The sequence below is a fragment of the Lissotriton vulgaris genome, chromosome 9, assembly GCF_964263255.1.
Source record: "Lissotriton vulgaris chromosome 9, aLisVul1.2, whole genome shotgun sequence".
In the NCBI taxonomy this organism is placed as follows: domain Eukaryota; kingdom Metazoa; phylum Chordata; class Amphibia; order Caudata; family Salamandridae; genus Lissotriton; species Lissotriton vulgaris.
Genome location: NC_141697.1, coordinates 926,213,649 through 926,239,427, shown reverse-complemented (window position 1 = coordinate 926,239,427; position 25,779 = coordinate 926,213,649).

Sequence of the window (25,779 nt, the reverse complement as noted above, 5' to 3'; positions counted from 1 at the left end):
CCTTGGCATACGAGTTAGCAGTGATCTCTCCATGCACTCTCAAGTCAGTACGGTGGTCTCATCTTGCTTTCTTAATTTACGTATTAAACATAAAATTGCTCATTTCTTTTCCAATGGGGCACTGAAACTAATCTGGTTAGCCATGGGCGTATCACGTCTTGATTACGGAAATGCTCTGTACGTCGGTATTCCAGCGTACATCAGCCCGGTCGATGAGCGTACGAGACTCTGAAGGCAAGACACCCACTTTTGGTGATACATTCACCAACTCATACTCCAGATTGACTCGGATGTGGGTGTCAACCTACCGGCCACACCCTCAGAACACCATGGAATTGGATCTATTGAAAAGAGAATACAGATATGAATGAAATGAGCCTGACGGCCACAAACTAAGATTGGGCATCCGCAGCCGACCTTTTGTGTGCTCTACCTACCTGTCCTGAGGAAGACCCCAGAATGAGGACCCACTCACCCTTATAACCAGGGGTCGAAACGTCGACAACCTTTCAGATGCTGACATACACCGTAGGATTAAAAATCGAATTAATGTTGTCCTACCTGTAATGTTTCTGAAGGGATTTTCAGACCGAACCCAGGCTGTAAAGGTTTTATTGAACAGGATTGAATTGTGTTCATATCACTATACTTTTACCCCATCCCTCACAGTGAGGTACTGGGTTTTTCGGAACCGATACTATTACAATAACCCAGCGGTGTCAGGGCAACACCCAAAGACCCCGGATGCCCCTGTCTTGGCAAACAGAGACACGGGATACTTCTTGATGACGTCAAAGACCAAAGTTTATTGGTTGCAACCAGGGACAGAGGTCTACGAAGTACACACGGGTAGTTCGACAGAGACTGCACCACCTCAATTAACAAAACTCGGTCTTTTATGCCGAAAATTACGCTTCTGGCAACATCACAATTTACATTTGGTGTATACAAACTGACCAATGAACAAGTAGCATTTCAAAAAGTAGCGAATGACAACAGTCAAAGTTAATCCCACTTTCCGTTGTCCAGCCCACCAAAACGATCGCACATATGCTTGGTTTCCTGTTCGATCAGGCCGGACAAACCCATCATAAAACCTTCAACCCAAATCGATGATCAAGTCGTAAAGGAAAGGCAGAAACAGATGGAAAGGAGATAGAGGAGTGGGAACGGTGTGCCATAAAGTCGGGCACGTCCTGCTCTTTGATCTTCATCAGGCCAGCTGCTGAACAAGGGACTGGCTCAGCGGGATTCGCCCCAGGCAAGGAGTCAGTTCGGCCAGGTCAACCAGAAGTCAGCTAAGGCGTACGTGTCAAGGACTCATTCGGCCACAATCATCGGGCCTATGTTAGGGCAACCACACAAGATGGCTGTCACATACAAAATGGAACCCGAGGGTTCAGACTAAATCCTCAAATGCAGAGTGTTCTCCTATATCGATTCATACGAAAACACTCAGACACGTTATACACGCTATTTGCGGTATGTGGAGACCAAAATCGTCCATTTCCGACGATCTTTATAAATCGGGTTTCGGAACTATCGAACCCAATTCGGAACCACGGACCCTCCTTTTGCCCTATCATAGGCAATAAACCCAGACCCATTTTAATCTGAATCCGGATCTATATTCATCAGGTCATCGATATGCTGCTGTAGCATCATCTTATTACTATGCATCTCTCTCCGGACAGGCTTCCGTACGCACAAAGTAGCACAAAGGCCACAAATAGCCGGAGCACACTGTACACAGAGACAACACATGAACAGAATCGCTAAGACCATCCCAATGACCATCAAAATCTTCCAACCCCAAGTGGATATCAATCCCCATAGCCATCCCATCAAAGACCAATCTCCTTTGTCCAGATGGACAGGATCGGAGATTTTGTGCAATTTGGAAATGGCCTGGAGGACTGACGGAGCGTTGTCTGGAATAAAATTGCAACCGCTTGATTGAATCAGTCTACAAACTCCACCTTGATCTGCTAGAATAACGTCTAGGGCAACTCTATTCTGAAGTGTCATAAGTCTATCCGACTGGACCTCAGCAGTCAGGTTACCAAGGGCACCGGCGGTCTCAACTATGGTGGACTCAACCACTCTCGTAAGCTGACACATGTTCCTGCTGTTAGCCATAGGTCCTCAAAACGGCAGAAAACGCTTAACGAAATCACCCAATTCTTGTCCTGCGGTGTCTTCTTGGCTAAAGACACCTCTAGCAATTCTCGTCTTGTGGTAATCTGCCACAGCTGTAAAAGTGGGGGGTAACAGAAAGGAAACAAAACATGTGCCCGAGAATTCGGAGGGCAACCATGTATACGCTTTATCATAGCAAACAAAGTAGGTACCCTTGGCAGCTAAGAACGCTGGAGAAGACTGAGACCGAAACACATAAGTCTCAGCGCAAACGCTCTTCCCTAACTGAGCCTTCTGATTCTTACCGTTGCCCTGCAGACAATAGTAGCCTTTATGGGGCACTATCCAGATCGGTAGAGGACTTTTCGCTCGCTGGTTAATACTCAGACTAACTCCATATCCAGTAACGTTCCAACCACTATATGGTTGCCTCTCATCTTTCGGAATAGTCTCTACTGCATTAGTCCCTTTAATCATATCGACTATGCCTCTAGTTATAGGGCTATTCTTCGGATTATCTCTCGGTGAACGTAAGGGGTCAACACTGCGGGTATAGATGAACATGGTTCTGTAAGCTCGAATCGAACCATTCAGACTAAAGGGCAAGACCAAATAAGGAATACCTTTATCGGTTGTATGAGGCATCAAACCACAATTCCAGCAGTTCGTTGTATTGATCACTAACTGATGCTGGTGCAAAAGCTGTATGAAAGAATTATTAGAGAATTCCTTACGTCTGACTACCTCATATTCAGGCAAAGGGTGGAACGAATGAGAAGAAATAGTAGGTGAAGGTGTAGATTGCACAGTGGAATTAGACGTCATTTTAAAAACAAATGCTACATAACCAACTATGAAAATTACGAAACTCAATAGCAAAAGTATGCATAGTATCAAAAAGCATTTCTTCGACATTATCTCACATATACATTTTCTAAAAGTCAGTGTCTGCACAGGTCTCTCCAACTCAAAGAAATCCATCCTAAACTAAGGCGCTGCCCGCGGTGGTTGGTTGATTCTGCTTGAGAGTGCCTCTGCTGCACCCAGGAAGGCTGCCTCGGACCAACAGAACTCAAGACCTAGTGTCTCAGACTTACACTCCCAAGACTGGTAGCAACCGAGACCCTAGCAGCAAGAACCGGATGGCAGTTCCGAAAAACAAAAATGAGTAGATCCTTGGTGGAGAGTTAACCTGCAAACAGTAAAAAAAAAAATCAACTTTATTAATTTTATTTGTCCTTAATTCTCGATCTCAAATTGTATCTGTTTCTTCCAGGTGACTCTTGATCGGCAAACAAAAGATGAGGCTCGGTAGTGTCCAATCGATCTGCAGAAGGTACTGATGCTTGCAAAAGTCGGTCACTTTCCTGTTCTGAGTTAGTTCCAATCAAGCGAGCATCACTGAACGTTACAAACTTCGGGATTGTCTCGGTCTCAGAATCTGCGAGACCATCCTGTACCCACTTATCATATGTCAAAGGTAAGGGTGCCTTCTTGGTGTGGGAGCCGTGAATCCAATGGCGCTTCCCACGCACCCGTACCGCAGATCTCGTAGACAGTAGGACCTGGAAGGGTCCCGTCCAGCGGGGCTGATCGTTCTTCGTACGCTGGAAATTTCTGATAAAGACCCACGCACCGTGTTCAAGAGAGTGACCAGGATCCTCTGTAGCTTGAGGAAGACTATCATGTACCTGTTGGCTTAAAACACTCATTTTAGTTGTCAATTCACGCAAATAGTCAAGCAAAACAGGGTATTCAAGGTCACTAAACCTCGTCGGTCTTGGTACGCCCCAAACATTCGCCGGGCGACCAAACACTACTTTATATGGACTCAACCCATTCTCGAGTGCACAGTCATTCGGGTGGACAAAAGTGCTAATGGCAAAGCATCTGGCCATTGTAAACCAGTGCTTTCTTGAATTTTGGCCAACTTAAGCTTCAGAGTGCCATTATAGCACTCGACTAAACCAGCTGATAGGGGATGATTTGCAGCGTGGAATTTCTGCCTAATCCCGAGACCATCACACACTCTCTTCATCACTTGACCCACAAACTCACTTCCGTTATCACTCCAAATGATTCTCGGCAAACCAATTCTCGGGAAAAACTCTTTTATCAGAACTTTTGCTGTGGAATAGGCAGTGTTGTCCTTAAGGGGGTAAGCTTCTACCCATCTAGAAAAAGAGCAAACAACCACTAACACATACTTTAAGTTGTTGCATCTTTCCATATGGATAAAATCTAGCTGCAAAGCCTCGAACGGATACGTAGGAGGAGCAAAATGACAAGCTGGTGTTGGAGTTCCCTTACCAGGATTATGCATCAAACACACCATACAGTTCTTGACTAAATTCTCTGCACATCTGGGAATCCCTACATTCTGCCAAACCGGAGCCAACAACTTGCAAATCCCTTTCACACTAATGTGTGCCATCCCATGTGCCATTGTAACAACTGGCAACACATACGCATTAGGCAACAACCATCTCTGGTGTTCGGACAAATCAGTCCAACAACCATTCAAGTCCAATCTACCCTTACTCTCTCTCCATTCATTCAACTCTTTCTCTGTGGCCTCACTCTGAATAACTTTCACGCTCTCGATGGTGTCTTCGCACATACTCTTCTCTGGAACCCATCTCGCTGGACCCGCAACATACATTCGACTCGCCACATTCCTAGCAGTTTCTTTCGCAACCTCATCCGCAAACGCATTACCACGACCAACATCATCCATAACCTTTCTATGAGCACTGCATTTCACGATCGCTATTTGTAAAGGTAACGTAAGAGATTCAAGGAGTTCATTCACCAGTTGTCCATGCTTAATTTGTCCCATGCGATGTCAGAAATCCACGTTCACGCCACAATCGTCCAAAGCTATGGGCAACACCAAACGCATACTGACTATCTGTATACACATTCACTCGTTTCCCTTTCGCCAACGCACATGCTCTCTTAAGTGCAATTAGTTCAGCCGCTTGCGCGGAATTATGCGGGATACGTGCAGCTTCGACAACTGTATGTAAAGTCGTCACAGCATATGCTGCAGTGGTATCACCATTCGGTAATTTAAAACACGAACCATCAACCCACAAGGCATCATCACAGTCAGAAAGAGGAGTATCCCTCAAATCAATTCTCCCTTTCGTCTCTTCTTCAGTTCTCAGAAAACAATTGTGTTGCTCTTCGCTATCATCGTCTATCTCAAGTGAAATCGGCAACAATGTAGCCGGGTTCAAAACATTGCACCTCTTTATGTGCACATGGCTCGCTAACAACGTAAGTTCATACCCTGACAACCGAGCACTAGTTAAGTGCTGTGTCTTCGTACGATTCAACAGGGTATCCACTGCATGTGGAACCATAACCACTAACGTATTATCCATAACCAAGCCAGCAGACTGTCGAATCGAAACAGCCGCTGCTGCTGTTGCTCTCAAGCAACTCGGCAACGTTCTAGCTACAGGATCTAAGGTTGACGAAAAGTACGCACATGGGGGTTGCTTCCCGCCAAATTGTTGAGTCAAAACCGATAATGCACATCCCTCTCTCTCGTGGACATACAATGTGAAAGGCTTGCTGTAGTCGGGAGTACCCAACACAGGAGCCCAACACAACGCATTGCGTAATTCAGAGAAACTCTTCTGACATTCCTCAGTCCACGGAATCGGATTTGGAGTATCCTTAACCGTAAGGGCTATCAGAGGTTTCGCTAGAAGAGAAAAATTAGGGATCCACTGTCTGCAGTACGACGTAATACCCAAAAACGCACGTACTTCTCTCTGTGTCGTAGGGACACTCATTCTCGCAATAGTCTGGATTCTTTCTGGGGTCAGTTTCCTTCCCTCCTTCAATAAGAGGTGACCTAGATAGGTTACTTCTTGGCGACAGAATTGTAATTTCGAGAGAGAAACTTTATGATGGCATTCAGACAAATGAGACAACAAGGACACAGTGGCATCCTTACATATGTCTTCAGTATCAGCAGCGACCAACAAATCGTCGACATACTGGATAAGGGCTGCACCTTCGGGAAAAGTCAGCAAGTCAAGTTGCGTCTTCAGAGCTGGACTGTAAATCTATGGACTCTCGCAATAGCCATGAGGAGAGCGCTTAAAGCGGAAACTTCGTCCTCCTAAAGAGAATCCAAAGATATCTCTACTCTCTATGGCAATTGGGATGCTGAAGAAAGCGTTCTTCAAATCAATCACCGAAAACCAAGTAGCAGAAGCTGGAATCAATGTCAATAATGCAGTAATGTCGGGTACAACAGGGAATTGCGGAACAACAATTTTGTTCACTTCACGAAGGTCGATAACAAACCTATATACAGGAGGTTGTGAAGAATCCGTTCTCTTCAAGACAGGCAAAACCGGACTATTACAAACATTACCTCGCGTCTCTTCAATAACACCCTTGTCAATCAAATCATAAATGATCGCCAAAAGCGCTCGTTCATCATCATTTGAAATACGATATTGTGGAATGCGCGGTAACTGAGCATTCGCTTTCAACGTCACAACATATGGGGGAATATCTAACAGGCCCACATCATTTGGACCCGTAGCCCATAGCGAATCCGGTAACAAAGACAATTCAGGTGGAAGACAATCTTTTGAAACATATATTGGAGAAATGACATTCTCACCCAGAGTAAGATGTACTCCTCACGGAGAACAGTACAAAGTCGCATACAATCTCTTCAACAAGTCAAGGCCTAGTAAGTTCTCATTACAACCTGTAGTCAAAAGAAGGGGTGCTTCAAACCTACGAGGACCAACAGAAAGAGGCAATGGAACGGAAATCGGATTCATAACGGGGGCGCCAGAAAAACCTATAGAAACATTATTAAAGCCAGACAAAGGTGCGCCAGGGAGTTTAGAATGCATAATAGAACTCTTCGTAGCACCAGTGTCTAGCAGAAAAGGCTCTGACACACCTGATGCAATCACTTCCACGTAGGGTCCACTCTGATCTACCGGAACTGAAACAACTCCCTCTCTTTGTCTATGGCTGTCCTAACAATCATTACCTTGCTCTCCATCGCCTTCAACATAGTAATCATCTACGTAGTACTGTGTAGACCTACCAGACGAATTCTGCTGTTGATCAAAACTGTTCATTAAATTCTGCAGAGGCAAAGGGCGCGCGTTCTGTCCGCGACCTCTACCTCTAGGCGCTTGTTGAGCACCTCTACCTCTAACACCAGGAGCACTATTGGCACGTTGCAACAGAATGGGACAACTATTCTTGTAATGGCCTTCTTCTCTACAATACGCACACTGATTAGGCCCATACGGAAAACGTTGTTGAGGAGTCTCGTCTCTCTGCGAGTTCCTCGAATACTGTTGAGGCTGCTGATAATCGCGCTGATTATTAACACGGGGTGGATAAGCTTGTTGTAGAAGAACTTTAGTCTTCAATTCCTTAGTCTTTTTATCCGCTTTCTCTAACTCATCCTTACGCCTATTCTCGTAGTACTGAGCCGTAGCTAGAATCTTCGCCGAAGTAGAAACAGGCCAAGCACTGTCGGAATCCTTCAACTTGGTACACAACTCAGGAAGAAGATTGTGCACAAATTTATCAACGAATAATCTCTGGCCACCCTCAGTAGCCATATCTTGACCGCTGTGGTCAACAAAAGTTTCCTCGAAACGCGAGAAAAAGTCTGAAACAGACTCGTCTTTCTTCTGCTTACAAGCAGACAACTTGTCCCAATTAACACGGACTTCAGGCATCAAAGTCTTCATAAAAGTAATAATTCTACCAGGAAGTTCAGCAATAACATTTTCAGGCTTAGCACCTCCAACTTGTCTATCGTTCGCTGCAAAAAGATTCAACCACGAATCGCCCAATTCATTATCATGATCTGTATGTCGAATGACATTCCAGATGGGCTGTGGAACAACATTCCCAAACAGCATATCTATATCCGCCAAATTCATAACACGCAAACTCACAGTTTGCGTAAGTTCTTTATAATATCCTGCAGGATTCTTTCTCGGATCTGGTAAAGTCTGCTTAAGCGCTAGAACTTCTGCACGCTTCCATGGAATATGAACCCACACTCGCTGAAAGTGCGCTAAAACGGGGGGATCAGCATTAGGATCAGCAGGTCTCCATATCGGAGAAACCTCTCGCATCAGATATTGACGCGCATGTCTCCTAACTGACGAATCTGACTCAAACAACCGTTCAGTAGGAACATCGCTACGCAGCAACAATAACGTCGACACAGCTTTCTCGATGTCGAGTAGACTCACAATCGTCCCTTTAGCAAACTCGGAACACAATCGAGACAATTCTACAGGAACTCTACCCAATTCGTCCATCCATTGTTCATGGAGGAACGCACACATAAGCTCGAAAACATAACGCTGCTTTGGTGCTTCCCATTGTCGGAAAACATCCATAATACCTTCTAGATCATACCGGGACTTATACATCACCCATCTTCGTGCCATATGGTCCAAAACCACTCGCTCATCTGTATCAGGTAATTGGCTACGCAACTGTCTACGCTCACTAGCAGGAGACATACCCATTTGTCCCAAAAGAGGAGTTAAAAAATTAGAAAAGGCAGCGGTCATCCGCTGTCTAGGAGAAGGAGCAGCCAGAAGGACAAGAGGAGACGAAGCAGTAGTAGTAGGATCCATAGTCGGAATAGGCATAGAGACAGTGGTAGCATGAAGAGACAAAGTTGGCAACCCTTGAGAAGGCTGCGCATAAGGAACAACAGCCAACGAAGGAGCTGGCTGTGGAGGAAGAACAGGAGGCAAAGCAATAGGTGCTTGCGCGGCCACAACCGGTGGTGGTTGTGGGGCCGTAGCATTCTGCACATAAGGTGGTGGTGAATTTAGCAAATGCGACATTAAAGGGTCTTTCACAAGATCCTTCTCGTCTTTCTGCTCTTTAACCGGCAAGACTGGGTAGCATCTGTCTACCGCTAACTTCCTCACTCTAAGCATCTGCTCACTTTCTTTCTCTTCTTCATCATCTCTGTATGCAACGGCAGCTTGCACCATTGACATACCCTTTCTATTCTTCTTCGCTAACTTAATTTCTTTCTGTTTGGCTTCTTTGCGCCATATGCGGAAAGAGTCAAACATCGCCGGCCGGGCTTTCTGCTTGAACAACTTCACTTCAAGGTTATCTAAGACTTCTGTCTCAAAACTACCATAACGGGGCCATTGTAGGACACTGTCATTCTTCGTATATTTAACCCAAATCTCATTATAGCTAATAGGACCTACACCATGTTTCACGTATAGGTCGTAGGTAGGAGTTCCGATCGGAGGAACCGGACACGAATCCTCTAACCGGGAATCCCTCAAAGTCCCACAACTAAACAAATTCCTAAGACTGATAAAACCAGGCATCTTGCTCTCTAGTCTAGCTTCAAACAACAAGGGCAATCTAAATCGATAAGCTCGTGAATACACAAATCCCTTGGCTTTGGGGCCTGCAGGTACCAAATCAAAGCTATCCACTAAAGGATACAAAACAAAGTAAGGACTAGGAGACGCTCCCTTTATACTTAACTGAGTTGTCGATGGCGTCACCAGAAGACCCGTCAATCGTCTCGCTCTACAAACGTCTAAGGCTCCAAAACAGGGCGACAGTCAGGGCAGCAGTCCTTCGTAGCCGTCGGGACGCGGGAAACCTCGCAGCAAAGACCTTCGGAACCACGTCGACATACAGGGGTCGCTGAAGTGGCTGGCCGTCCTCTGGAATTGTCACACGAAGCTCCTCACGAACCTCTGGCTTGGACCGGTACCGCTGAAGTCGCCCTACGTTGGGCGCCAATTGAGGTACTGGGTTTTTCTGAACCAATACTATTACAATAACCCAGCGGTGTCAGGGAAACACCCAAAGACCCGGAATTCCTCTGTCTTGGCAAACAGAGACACGGAATACTTCTTGATGACGTCAAAGACCAAAGTTTATTGGTTGCAACCAGGGACAGAGGTCTACGAAGTACACACGGGTAGTTCGACAGAGACTGCACCACCTCAATGAACAAAACTCGGTCTTTTATGCCAAAAATTACGCTTCTGGCAACATCACAATTTACATTTGGTGTATACAAACTGACCAATGAACAAGTAGCATTTCAAAAAGTAGCGAATGATGACAGTCAAAGTTAATCCCACTTTCCGTTGTCCAGCCCACCAAAACGATCGCACATATGCTTGGTTTCCTGTTCGATCAGGCCGGACAAACCCAACATAAAACCTTCAACCCAAATCGATGATCAAGTCGTAAAGGAAAGGCAGAAACAGATGGAAAGGAGATAGAGGAGTGGGAACGGTGTGCCATAAAGTCGGGCACGTCCTGCTCTTCGATCTTTATCAGGCCAGCTGCTGAACAAGGGACTGGGTCAGCGGGATTCGCCCCAGGCAAGGAGTCAGTTCGGCCAGGTCAACCAGAAGTCAGCTAAGGCGTACGTGTCAAGGACTCGTTCGGCCACAATCATCGGGCCTATGTTAGGGCAACCACACAAGATGGCTGCCACATACAAAATGGAACCCGAGGGTTCAGACTAAATCCTCAAATGCAGAGTGTTCTCCTATATCGATTCATACGGAAACACTCAGACACGTTATACTCGCCATTTGCGGTCCGTGGAGACCAACATCGTCCATTTCCGACGATCTTTATAAATCGGGTTTCGGAACTATCGAACCCAATTCGGAACCACGGAACCACAACAGACCCAACCATCCCTATTCCTTTCCAACTTTTCTTGCACCTAGAGCACTGTAATATATTGTATATACTGACACTGTTAAGAAAATGCTTGGATATATACATGAACTTTCTGATTCATAAGAAGCATGTATCAAAGATCGGATGATCAAATTGAATGAATTAAATTCCTTTTTGTTTAACTACAAACTTAACTCTTTGTATGGTCTACTGACTTAAGTATTGTTAAATGTCTTCATTATAATCAACCATTCCTCTAATGTACCTGCGAAATCCAGCTAGGCAGATGAATGAAGGTCAAACTGATGCAAATTGTTATTGAAACTATTAGAAAAGTGCACAAGAAATGAAATAACTAAATGGTGGGAACATAAATCATTTTAGAAGAACGAGGAAATAGGGCGTGTGCCTCGTGGACTACAAATCTTTTTGTCACCCTTGTTTGAAAGCCCAAACCCGGATATGCTTAAAGATTGGGCTACAAACAATTTAGCAGCATCTATGAACTAGGTAAAGATTTTGGTTAAATATGTTCAGAGTGACCGTGAGGAATTGCTTAAAGAAATTCAAAGATTAAATGAAAAACTCAATAGGCTGTTACAGACGGACTAAAACCCAAAAAGTAAATAGATGACAGAATGAGAAAACATGAGGACAATATAAAAGCACGAAAAGCATACAAATATGCACAAGATAAAGTGGACTATGAGCTGGGCCAAGTATTTACATTCTCCCGTAAACATGACAACGCAAACAAAATTAGATCAGGAAACCTCACCCAAAATGCAACATGTCAAAATAAGGAAATCGCGGCAAGTGAAATCAACACACAGGCATCTGGCTCCAAGACAGGTTCACTTACAAGTGACAATGAATCAGATGATGGTATACAGAGAGCACTAAGCATTCCCGACATTGCGAATATACTAAGCCCATCAGAAGAACTTACTTTTTTAGTGACAGACCGCTTACAGACACTACGCCCACAAAATCAGAATACAACAAAAATGCCAGGCAATGAAGAAATCAGCGGCGCAGAGAAAGGCACAGGATGAGGAAAACCAAGGAAACAACAATGGCGCAGGCGGTGGAGAAAATAATAAAACGGTCATTAACTTATCAACTACAGTCCTATCAAAAGCAGAAACCCAGCTATTGGCTCTCCGCTGTCTTACTGCCCAAGGAGCAACTTCAATTATGGAAGAACTCAAGTTGACATTTATAAATACATCAGAAAACTCAAACTGAAGAAATTCTTCAGAATAAAAAATGGCAACCAGCAAGCAGAGAATGAGGCAAATCAAGGATTAACAAGCAACACGACACTACAAGCTTCAGATGCTGCAACACTGCTGACCCTACACAAGCTTAACAATGAAAACTGTCGAGAGCAAATGGTTGGTAGCAGTCAGGCATCAACTCAAGAAAGATTATCAGCATATAGTTTAATTCAACCCAGTGCAGGCATCAGCCCTTTTAAAGCAAAATCTACTTTCTACCCTATAATGCCCAAAGATGCTATTGATATCTTTCATGAAAGAGTAACCGATGAAATGAAAAAACCATATCATGAAATCAATCACAGTAAAGAAAGACTAAAACATCGCGATGTCCAATATGATCTCATTCGCAAATTAAAAAACAATAAGTATATAGTTATCAATAAATCAGAGAAGGGCAGAAATGTTGTGATTTGGCCCCGCAATCAATACATCCAAGATGCCTATAAACAACTATCCAATACAGAATGTTATGTTAAAACCACCATGGTGGAATACGATAAGGCAAAAAAAAAAAACCTTAAGAAAGATCTCATGGGTTGGAAAAAAAGAGGGCTGATTTCTAATCAGGAGTTTAAATTAATGTTTAATGATTTTCCTGTAATTCCTACACTGTATCTTATCCCCAAAATTCAAATAGAGTCTAATCCAACACCTGGCAGACCTATTTCAGCAATTGGTGGCAGGAGTGAACAGATTACAGAGTATGTGGACCATTTTTTACAAACCAATGTACAGACACCCCCTTCACATATAAGGGATACGAGTGACTTCCTTGATAAGATACAACATATACAATGGGAAGATAATCTTTTGCTCATCACAATGGATATCGAATCACTCTACACGAGTATTAACCACCAAATAGGACTAACTGCTGTGAAACATTATTTGGACAAAAGGCCTTGGACCTTACACAATCATAATGTGATGGTCCTTGAAATGATTAAGTGGTGCTTGTTTAACAACTTCTTTATGTTTGATAATGAGTTATACTGTCAAAAACGAGGGGTGGCTATGGGAGCCTGCTTCTCCTCCAGCTATGCATGTATCCACGCTGGTTGGTGGGAGGAGCAGGTTCTCAGGGGCACGTTGACTAATATGTGAGGAACATGTACTGTATTGGCTAAGATACATCGACGATGTGTTTCTGGTATGGAAGGGTGACCTGGATAGTGCAGAATCATTCATAGCTGAATTAAACAGTAACATTAACCTCAGTCCACATTATAACGAAAACCAACTGCGAGGAACGCCACCTTACATGCATCTAGCTCACACCCCCCCCCAGCCAACTCATTAGGAGTATCCCCTAAGGGAAACTCCTAAGATTGAAAAGGATTTCCAGCACTGATGAGGAGCTCACTATATGTACTCAAGAGGCTCTAGTTAGATTCAAAGGAAGAGGATACAGCAAGTCTGTTCTTAAGGAAGCTAGTGATGAGGCTGCACTGAGAACAAGAGAATCTCTGTTGGGAGCAGTTACCTGGCCCCCTGAGACAGAACATAGGGGGGGAAGAGGACAAGGCTCCCTGTCTTATCACTACGTTCAATAGACAACATAGGCAGTTAAAGGCTATTATCAATAAAAACTGGCCAATACTAAGAACGAATGCAGTATAGGCATCTTGCTTACCTACTAAACCATCCATTACTTTCAGACGTGCGGTGTCCATGAGAACACAATTGGTTAAAAGCAGCCCAGAGACAATATCTAGTGGCACATGGCTCCAACCCAAGAAGGGCTTCTACAAATGTACTTCCTGTAGAGCCTGTACATTTGGCATTAACCGAACACACTATACAACACCATTCAGTGCTAAAGAAGTACTGATAAAGGGGCACTGTACATGTCGTACAGAATATGCGGTCTATGTTCCTATATGCACTTGTGGCTTCAACTATGTGGGCAGCACCAAGCTCCAAGTGCATGCCTGCATTTTCCAACACTTAAGAGCCATTGTGAATAATGATACCACCTATCCCGTGGCCCGTCATTTTAAGGCTGCACACAATTAACCCTGGGCGAAGGACTTTGCTACGCCCACGAAGTGGGCGTAGTGTTGCTCACTTCGCCCTTTGCAAAGTAGGCGAAGCAGGCAACACTACGCCCACTCCTTGGGCGTAGCGAAGTTGCCCGCCACCCACCTCCCTCCTGCCCTTCCGAACATCCCTAATTTTATTAAATAGGCACAACAAAATAAATAAAATGCACTTACCTTGTCCACGGCGTCCCGGGGCTCACTCTGCTCGTTCACGCCGCCATCTGCTAACCAATGCGCATGCGCGGGCGGCCGCGCATGTGCATTGGTTAGCAGACGGCGGCGTGAACGAGTACAGGGAGCCCCAGGACGCCGCAGACAAGGTAAGTGCATTTTATGTATTTTGATGTGCCCATTTAATAAAATTAGGGATGTAGGGGAGGGGGGCATGCGGCGCGTAGTGGGGCTACGCGAAGTGCGCAGGTGGTCGTAGTTTGTCGCCCACTTTGCGTAGCTTCTCGTAGCCCCACTACGCACACTACGCCCAGGGTTACACACAATGATCTCCAGTGCCTAAATTACTATGTGATTGATGCCACCCAAAAGTTACGACGGGGGGCAAAGGAGAAAGAATGCTGAGACAACTAGAGACCTGCCTAATAATAGAACTAGACCGTAAGGCCCCTTTTGGTTTAAATACCATGAAAGATCTGTACACTTTTCTGTAACCATGCACATACAGACGTGAATTCTTTCCATGTATTAGATTAAGTACACCATGAATTCAGTTTTCATGACCATTCTTAGTATTTATCTATTTATTTATTTATTTGCATTTAGTCCTAACACCTACCTCGCGACTACATACCTATTAAGATATTCGATTACATCAAATCCGTTCATAAGATTAGATGACACCTCTGTGTAGAATCGCAGGATCTATATGAATTGAAATAGTTAGTGCTTTTACAACACTTTTAGATTCTAGCGTATTTGCACATTAGCAGCACTTTGTAATTTCCTGCAATTTTTGTACCTTTGAGGTATTGCTTATAGGTAGCACCATTTCTTTTCGGGGTGTTTTAAGGTTTGAACATGGAGTATATACAGATATATAGATTATCATGATATTTATATCTTAAAGATCTACTATAGTGATCCCATGCATAGATGTAGTGGAGGTTTTCAATAATTAGGACTACTTATGTACCGTACATTCCTTACCTGAAGATATATCAGCGGGACATACTATGTACTTAGGAGTAGTCCATTTGCATTTAAGCTGAAATGATAGGCCAAGATGTATATTTTAACTTGGTATTAATAGTTATTTCTTATATTCATATATTTATATATGTATACATTTTATGTGTCCCTCTGAAATTCCAGGTATTTTATATGTATAACTGCAAGTTCAATATGAGGTTTCATCTGTTGAAAACCACACATGGAAATGGTTGTTTATGAACACACAAATTGGTTTGATTATATATAAATAACTTTTCTATGACACTGATGATTATTCTATGCACATGGCATTCGGGTGCATTGTGATAATGACGTATTTAGGTACAATGTTCAATGGTATACACTTACTGAATGCACTTTCTTCCATTATATAAGAATTCAGTCAGTTTACCATGTTGTGTTGTCACGTGACAGCAAATTTAAAAATAGTCCTTCCGCAAAGCCAGTCGCATGTGATCAAGGCCGTTGTATCAGTCGAAACACGTCATGGCAGGCGGAAGAGAGAAATAAAGAGATTCGTTATTGCAACGAAGAAGAGTTCACTCATTCTTTATCGCTGTCTCTGGAGGTTAAGGAATACTTGGAATATATATATATCGTCCAATCTTAGTGCTATTAACTAAGCTATTTTCACTTTGCATTTGTGCACACATGTGTTTTTGTTACAGGTCCCAGACGTAACTTGTACATCCATCTATGAGGGATATTAGGATATATATACACGTAGTTACTACAATAGGGTAGTATGGGTTCTCTCAGACTATTGTGACCCAGTTTCCTGTTCTTCAATAGGAACACACTAGTCTTTTTAATCACAATTTTTCGAGATTGGTTGGGTTTTTCAAAGAATGATGGTTTTGAGTACCTTCACGTCACCCACAGTGCACATTTTCTCACGCACATCCCCGCCATCTTGCCCTTCAGCACGGCCCCCTTTATATCCCTCGTTAACTCACACTGTGTGCACTTGCTTCCATTACACTCTCATTTATAAACAGCAGCTGCTTCTGACAGTCGTTACTATTTTAATAAATTCACTGCGCGAGCATGGTACGGTTCAGTACCTCTTACTAAGACAGACGTTTAATTTTGATCAATTTAGCACGTCTTGTATCCCGGGCACATGCACTGCTGTAGTCCGGTCCTCGAATATTTTTTAAGATAATTGACTTTTCGGGCGGCGTAAATCCACTCGCCTAGCTTCAGCGGGCTGTTATTTTCCGAGACCCTGGGGTCCCATCCAACTTGTTTAACGCTTTGCGATTTAGAAAGGCACATTGCTGTCTTCTTCGAATATATTAGCAATCCTGCATTTATTCCAGTCAACGTTACTTCAGGGCTTTGAGTGCACGCTACATCAATTTCCCAATTTGAGTATGTCTTTATAATCTGGTATAGGTATGTGGCATGTTCACACATCAAATATTGCAACTAGAAACAGATTGTAATTGGAGTCTGTTCTTTTTGCTTGCACTGACATATGTCATGACATTAGGGTAGTATGTTTTCCCTTTGATTTTTCTTTGCAGCAAATTAACATGTATAATGATGTCACAGTGGAGTAAAAGATGAAGTAAATCCACTTACTCACTGTAATAGACATAGTTACCATACTGCTGTTTTCACCTGTATATATTGTGCACATGGTCACACAAAGGGCTGTGTGATCAAGGCTGCATGACTGGCAGCCCAAATGCGTCTTGTTGGACCATTCTTTGATGTGTGAATAAAACTTGGATCGTTTTCCACACCAGCCTACAGAGTCTGTGTCCTTGTGCTGCGCCAGAATTGCCTGCCGTGGCATTGGGATTCCTTTTGCGATATATATATATATATATATATATATACACACATATACATATATACATAAATATAAATACATATGTACAAATAGACTCCTGTAGATTTGCCGCAATCTGCAAACAAACCAAGAAACGGCACTCCAGAAGACTGCACAATAACTTATTGTGCACTGGTTTCAAAACACGTTTCGGCGTAAGCCTTTCTCAAGTGATTTCCTGTACAGCAATCTCCCTTTGAAATAGACTGCATGGCACATAAACGTGGAAAAGTTACAATTGGCTTTTGCATACACTCTTATTTTAGCCAAAAAACATTATTTACAATTTCATTTACAAATGCGACAACCATGAGTTAGCATAGCTGATACAATTATATACAATGAAATTCATTATATACAATTAAATTCATTATAAATCAACTTTGTCAAGGATAATTCTCAAATCAGCCAATACCATATCATTGATAGCGCGATGTGCAACAATCCCATTTGTGGCCTAATTGTAATACATTCATGGTTTGACCAGTGTTGTGTACGTGTGCAACTAGTCTGTTACAGTAACATGTCAAATAAATCATGTTGCTCCATCCTGCTCAATTGTAATGCAATAACCGCAAGACGGTAATTTCGGCATAGTATGTGCATCATACACTCAGTATACCTTCTTATCTATAATAGTTAACAGTTATTTACAATATCTGATTCTCAAACCCCAAAAATCTTTGTCCAATTGTTTGCGGACATATTTTATCAAGAGTCCGCTTCAATAACCCACACCTGATGATTTCGAAGAGGGATGCAACAGACATTTCATACCCACATGCTTCATGTTATTGTGTCGCTGGCGGCAAGAGGGCTAATTCTGACGTTTGCTAAACGGTTTGATCACCAACGAAACACCCCTCCTATACAGGGTAATGCATCTACAGTTACTGCGGTGGTCGAAAACGGAGATGACCGCAATATATTATCCCTGAAACTATGAGGACCCCCAAACAGGTAACCAGCAGCAATGGTGCTGAAAATACGACGGATATGACAGTAAAAGACCGAATTTTAAAAGAGTTCTTGATCATGGCAGAAGGCAGGATGGCCTTTCAGAACAAACAAGGGACAGGCGGTCAGGGAGGTAGGAGTCGTGGAGGGAAAGGCGATAGAAGGCTAACCACAATGCAACGAGGAACAATAGAGAGCCCTGTAGGATGAAGAAGAAGGGGACAAAGGAAACTAAAATGATGGATACACTAGAACCTGAGAAACAGACTTATTAATCTATCCAACCAATCTTTGAATAAATCTGAAACTTATGTACTGGCCCTGGGACTGACTTTTTGTCCATCAAGCAAATTGAACTATACTCAAGCTTGCAAAGACCTATTTCAATTCACCAGGAAATTGAGGTTGAAAAAGTGGTTTGCGACAAGAGTAACAACTCCTAATAACAATGTAAGTGTGATTCTAAGTGATATATGCATTGGGGACATTGATATTTTACATACTCTCAATGAATTAGGTGAACAATAACATTTTATCCCTGATCCTTACATTAATTTTAATCAATGAAAACATCAGACTAGATCTGACCCACAAAAGCGGTTTTAAGCCTAAATCGATTTTTTACCGCAAATAATGAGGCCCTTGATATTTTTGAAAAAGGGGTGGTTAAGAGTCTGAATCAATTGTCATACAGTATATGTAATGATCAAATAAACCTTACTAATCCCCAGCGAGCTGCCATCAAGAGTTTAAAGGATGACAACAGCATTGGCATTAAAAAGTCCGGCAAGGGCGGCAATGTTGTAGTTCTATCCAGAGAAGAGTATGTTGAAGACGGTATGAGAGAGTTGAATGATCACACTAGATATGAAATTAGTTCTAGAAATGTACAAGATACATCCAACAAGGAATATTTGGAACAGTTATGGGAGTGAAAAGAGGTTTATTGGAACATGAAGAATTCAATTTTCTGATTTGTAAATTTTCTCAAATTCCAGTTCTCCATCTGCTGCCTAAATTACATAAACACAACCTGAACCCCCAGGTAGACCCATTGTATCCAGACCCATTGTATCCTCAAGGGGGAGCAGTCTAGAGAATACTTCTAGATATTTTGACCATTATTTACAACCATTGGTCAGAAATGTACCCTCATTCGTAAAAGACACAGGGGATTTCCTGAGACTGATTGAAGGAATACAATGGAATGATAATTGTTGACTTATGCGCCTTGATGTCAACAGTTTATACATCAGTATTCCTCATGCCCTGGGCATCAGAGCCTGTAGGTATTTCCTAAAAGAGAGATCAGTGTAATTTATTTTCCATACTGAAATGTTAATCGACATGATGCGCACTTGCCTGACTAAAAACTTTAATGACCAGGTGTTTCGACAAACTCTCGGGCCGCTGTGGGCACCTGCTTCGCCCCCAGCTTTGCATGTCTCTACCTGCGCTGGTGGGAGGAGCAGGTGGTCTGTGTCCTGGATGTGTATCAAAAAACATGTGAGAGTCTGGGCCAGATACATAGACTGAGTTGCACTCCCTGCATGGGATGTGTCCCCCTGGGGCACTACTAATGTCCTATTTTCCTAGGTTTATGAATCAAGATAAACACTTTTCTTCAATGTCTGTTGAATGTATTTTATTCTTCATACATTGTTACTCCGTTTTTTCTATTGGTTTTAACCATTTTTTAACGTGCAGACTATTGTTTCATCTAATGCATTTCGGGTTAGTAACCCTTCATCAGGGATTCGTCCTAAAACAAACGTAAACACGAGGAGTAGTACTCTTGTCTCTGTTCTAAATTTTACATGCTGTAAGCAAAACTATGGGTGAAGGTGATCGTTCTACTAGTGTTTGGTGTTGCCCTGATATTAATCGCAAAAACAACAAGTGATGGACCGAATGTGGATCAATGTCACACATTCCCCCAGTCAAAAGATCTGGGCCCAAATCCATCATTTTTTTGCACTCCACACCACCCTGGGTTAGACAATGGCGATATGCAAATCAGCTCTGACCCTGTTGCCCCATGGGAACAGTCCAGTCCGAACTACAAAAGCCATGTCCTTCCCAGAACGGAATCAAGCATCCGAGGACCGGACCGGTTTCGAGGTAACACCTCTCATCAGCCCGGCTAGCTTGACTCCAAGTGGTGTGGAGTGCCTGGGACCCACGTCTGGGCATCCTCTGCGCACTTAGGGCGGCAATTGCAAAAACAACAAGTGATGGACCGAATGTGGATCAATGTCACACATTCCCCCAGTCAAAAGATCTGGGCCCAAATCCATCGTTTTTTTGCACTCCACACCACCCTGGGTTAGACAATGGCGATATGCAAATCAGCTCTGACCCTGTTGCCCCATGGGAACAGTCCAGTCCGAACTACAAAAGCCATGTCCTTCCCAGAACGGAATCAAGCATCCGAGGACCGGACCTGTTTCGAGGTAACACCTCTCATGAGCCCGGCTAGCTTGACTCCAAGTGGTGTGGAGTGCCTGTGACCCACGTCTGGGCATCCCCAGCGCACTTAGGGCGGCAATTGCAAAAACAACGAGTGATGGACCGAATGTGGATCAATGTTGCACATTCCCCCAGTCAAAAGATCTGGGCCCAAATCCATCGTTTTTTTGCACTCCACACCACCCTGGGTTAGACAATGGCGATATGCAAATCAGCTCTGACCCTGTTGCCCCATGGGAACAGTCCAGTCCGAACTACAAAAGCCATGTCCTTCCCAGAACGGAATCAAGCTCGGACTGGACTAGTTCGGACTGGACTGTTCCCATGGGGCACAGGGTCAGAGCTGATTTGCATATCGCCATTGTCTAACCCAGGGTGGTGTGGAGTGCAAAAAAATGATGGATTTGGGCCCAGATCTTTGGACTGGGATGAATGTGTGACATTGATCCACATTCGGTCCTGTTGGACAGGCCACGTGAAGGGCTTGCTCCCTCCCCGCATGACAAGGCCCGAGCCCGGCCCTCCAGGTGTTACCCACAGAAACCACCCGCTCCCCGTCTCATACGGGACTCCTGCCCCCGGACATCTCTGCATCATGGGGCCGAATCACTACCAGCCCCCTCGCCCGGCCTGGCCGCCATCTTGTCCACTGCACCACGCGGCCGCGTGGCCTCCGATCGACCCTAACCCTGGGCCTGGCCAGGCCCCGACATCCCGGCACCACCATCCACCCAGGAGGTGAACGGACCACTTGGCAGGTCAATGGGAGAAAGAAGTGTCGATGGCTCTCCCCCCGCCAGGTGCCGATCGCCCCCAGCTCCCCCAGGTGCTGGCTCCACCCCCCTGCTGGGTGTCTGGACTCCCTCATCCTGGACCTCCCGACCTCCAAGTGCGAGGGTCCGGACATCAAAGGGCGCCAGACCTATAACTGGGGCAGCTCCAGAGCAGGAAGGCAGTTGTATCCTGGAGTCGAGAGACGCAGTGAAGAACTCATCCTTGACGGACTACTGGCGCTGCCGTAGCCCTGCCTTGCGAACTACTGTCTTGCCTGCTGGCGCTGCCGCAACCTTCTGAAACCTTCATCCTCGTCGGGACCTGCTGGCGTGGCCGCGGACCGTTTGTAACTACCACCTTCACTGGGACCTGCTGGCTCCGCCGCGGACCGTCGCTATCATCGATCATCTCGGGACCTGCTGGCTCCGCCGCAGCCCGATCATCTAGAACGCCGAGCTCGAGGATTGTGAGCTATCCATCTTATCATCGCATCTACCAGATTGGTAACAAGACTGTCCCGCTACCCCTTTTCCCAAACCAAGAGACTAGAATCGAGGGGACCCCTGAGTCCAGACCTCCTTGTACCATTCCACCGTACTTAAAGATTGCTTATAAAGAACGTTAAACCTTATCTTTGTGTGGTGTACATCTGTGGGGGGGAAGTTACTCGTCTGTACGATCGCTGGAGACGGCTCTCCCCGGAGACCTCTCCTTGTCCTCGGCCGACCCTCCCGGTCCGTCTAACAGGTCCATCACCTGTTTTGTTTGCAATTGCCGCCATAAGTGCGCTGGGGATGCCCAGACGTGGGTCCCAGGCACTCCACACCATTGGAGTCAAGCTAGCCGGGCTGATGAGGTGTTACCTCGAAACTGGTCCGGTCCTCGGATGCTTGATTCAGTTCTGGGAAGGACATGGCTTTTGTAGTTCGGACTGGACTGTTCCCATGGGGCACAGGGTCAGAGCTGATTTGCATATCGCCATTGTCTAACCCAGGGTGGTGTGGAGTGCAAAAAAACGATGGATTTGGGCCCAGATCTTTGGACTGGGATGAATGTGTGACATTGATCCACATTCGGTCCATCACCTGTTTTGTTTGCAATTGCCGCCATAAGTGCGCTGGGGATGCGCAGACGTGGGTCCCAGGCACTCCACACCACTGGAGTCAAGCTAGCCGGGCTGATGAGAGGTGTTACCTCGAAACTGGTCCGGTCCTCAGATGCTTGATTCCGTTCTGGGAAGGACATGGCTTTTGTAGTTCAGACTGGACTGTTCCCATGGGGCACAGGGTCAGAGCTGATTTGCATATCGCCATTGTCTAACCCAGGGTGGTGTGGAGTGCAAAAAAACAATGGATTTGGGCCCAGATCTTTGGACTGGGATGAATGTGTGACATTGATCCACATTCGGTCCATCACCTGTTTTGTTTGCAATTGCCGCCATAAGTGCGCTGGGGATGCCCAGACGTGGGTCCCAGGCACTCCACACCACTGGAGTCAAGCTAGCCGGGCTGATGAGGTGTTACCTCGAAACTGGTCCGGTCCTCAGATGCTTGATTCCGTTCTGGGAAGGACATGGCTTTTGTAGTTCGGACTGGACTGTTCCCATGGGGCACAGGGTCAGAGCTGATTTGCATATCGCCATTGTCTAACCCAGGGTGGTGTGGAGTGCAAAAAAACGATGGATTTGGGCCCAGATCTTTGGACTGGGATGAATGTGTGACATTGATCCACATTCGGTCCATCACCTGTTTTGTTTGCAATTGCCGCCATAAGTGCGCTGGGGATGCCCAGACGTGGGTCCCAGGCACTCAACACCACTGGAGTCAAGCTAGCCGGGCTGATGAGGTGTTACCTCGAAACTGGTCCGGTCCTCGGATGCTTGATTCCGTTCTGGGAAGGACATGGCTTTTGTAGTTCGGACTGGACTGTTCCCATGGGGCACAGGGTCAGAGCTGATTTGCATATCGCCATTGTCTAACCCAGGGTGGTGTGGAGTGCAAAAAAACGATGGATTTGGGCCCAGATCTTTGGACTGGGATGAATGTGTGACATTGATCCACATTCGGTCCATCACCTGTTTTGTTTGCAGTTTCTGATATTAATCTGTGCCATGCGACAATCGCGTTGTTAGTGCCATGCTGAATAAAGTATTTTGAGAGTTATTTCAAAAAACACAGTTTCGGAAAATGGTGTTGTACATATATGCTCGTGCAACACGTGCTTTGGCTGACTCGAGAAGGAAGGTTTACGTGCTGATCAAATTTTTGTTAACGTTGTGCAGGTGTTAAACGTGCTCGATATTTAAAAAGGTGATCATTGCTATGCAATTCGATTGGTGCTCAATTTAAAAATAATGAGCTATTTGTGTGTATAAAATGTGGCATGCGCGTTGTTCAAAAACAATGCTGATTTAGAAAAACAGTGCCTTCTTAGAGAAATGCTTACACCAGTGTTGAAATCGCTCACGCACTATATGCGTGTTTGTAGTTAAAACGGAGAGGCTTGTCAAACTTTAGATTAAGTGTACATACCTCACAAATGTGCAGGTAACACGAGCTTCTTCACAGGTGTGGATTAGTTGTATCACGCTCTCTAGGTGTGTTTTGAATCGGCTATGGGTGGTGACAAACGAAGGACTAGTCGTGTGTTTGAGAGATTGTGGTGAGAAAGAAAAAGGACTAAGTATAGCGTGCTGTGGCGGCCATCTTATAAAGTGGTCTCATTGTAAGCAAATATATACAACATTTATAAGAACAATATAAACTAACCATAATAAAGAAAAAATGTCCATAACATTAAAGATAACATGCATATTCAATATGTTCATTCATTCCGAAGGGATGTGTACTGTCCAATCTTTTTATCCAGTAATTTTCACGTTGAAGAATATGTTTTCTGTTCTCTCAGCCTTCTTGTTTGGGTACCGCTTCTAGGATCAATAATTTTAGTTGACTTACATTATGTTTATTTTGAGAACAGTGGTTGGCCACGGCGGACTTATTTAACTGACCTGCACGGGCGATTTATCAACCTTTATGTCTGAGCCCTGGGGATGTATGCATTACAGTAGGTGTTCCTCGTAATAAAGGAGCAATTCTTGAATGAAGACACCCGTAAACAGGATTGAGTTTCCGGCACACCCCTCAGTCCGAGCAGTGCATGACAGTCGTTGTAGTTCTCTAGAGTTGGGAGCAATCATTACAACGCTGAAGTGCACTGATCAAATGTTAATACTGTATATAGTGTCAATACGATTAACTGATAAAAGACAATTGAATCTACCGGTTGACTGTAAGTAGGCAGATGAACGCGATGCGCCATCTATTGAGAGAACATTGAGACAATGATGTATATAGTCTGTTTTCACTCTTTAGTATTTTGAACGTCACATGTTTTGTATAAAACTTTACTGTTTTTGCATACCCACAACTCGTGAACAAGAAGCGGACGCTTCGAAACGCTTAAGGGTGACTTTCTGTGAATAAATATCAGGTTGAAGCAACTTATGGGCCAAGGCTTGTTGTCTTTGTATGGATGAGACAGCATCTCTCTGTGTAGATTAACCAGGGTTGGCGACCCTGCTAAGGCCCGCCATTGCAAGCGGCACTGGTTCTTTGCTACATTTACTGTTGCAATATATATATAAACAGGTATACCAACAGATCAGGGGTGTAGCTATGGGGGCATGTTTTTCCCCTAGCTACGCCTGCCTGCACATGGGTTTATGGGAAAGGCAGACACTGTTAGATGTAAATCTCTCATTCGTCAATGATCAGGTAGCACATATGTTCAGATACATTGACGACCTATTGTTCATTTGGCGGGGAACTGAAAATGAAGCACTAGATTTTGTTAACTCACTTAACCCTTTCGATGCTGATGACGAGCTCAGCTCGTCATCACCCACGGGTGGCGTGTGCTGATGACGAGCTGAGCTCGTCATGTATCTCGGAAAAGGGAAAACAGCCGCACAGCGCAAAAATCGCCGCAGCATCGATGCGGTTAATACCAATAACATGAACTTACAGTTTACCAGCTACATCAGCAAGTCCTCGGTCATGTTCCTTGATGTTGAGTTATTTGTGTGCGAGAACTCTCTTAACACTAGATTGCATAGGAAAAGCACGGCGGGCAATTCAGTACTGCATGCAGACAGTAACCATCCAGCCCACCTGATCCGCAGCATCCCTTACGGGGAGATGTTGCGGATCAGGAGAATCTGCAGTATAGAATCAGATTGCCTTAAAGCACAGCAGGAATGTCGGCTAAGATTTATCGAAAGAGGGTACAGCCATAGGTCATTGATAGTGCGACCAGAAGAGCCAATGCTCAAAGTAGAGCTCAAGCATTGGTAACTAGAGAAAAAATCAAAGACATT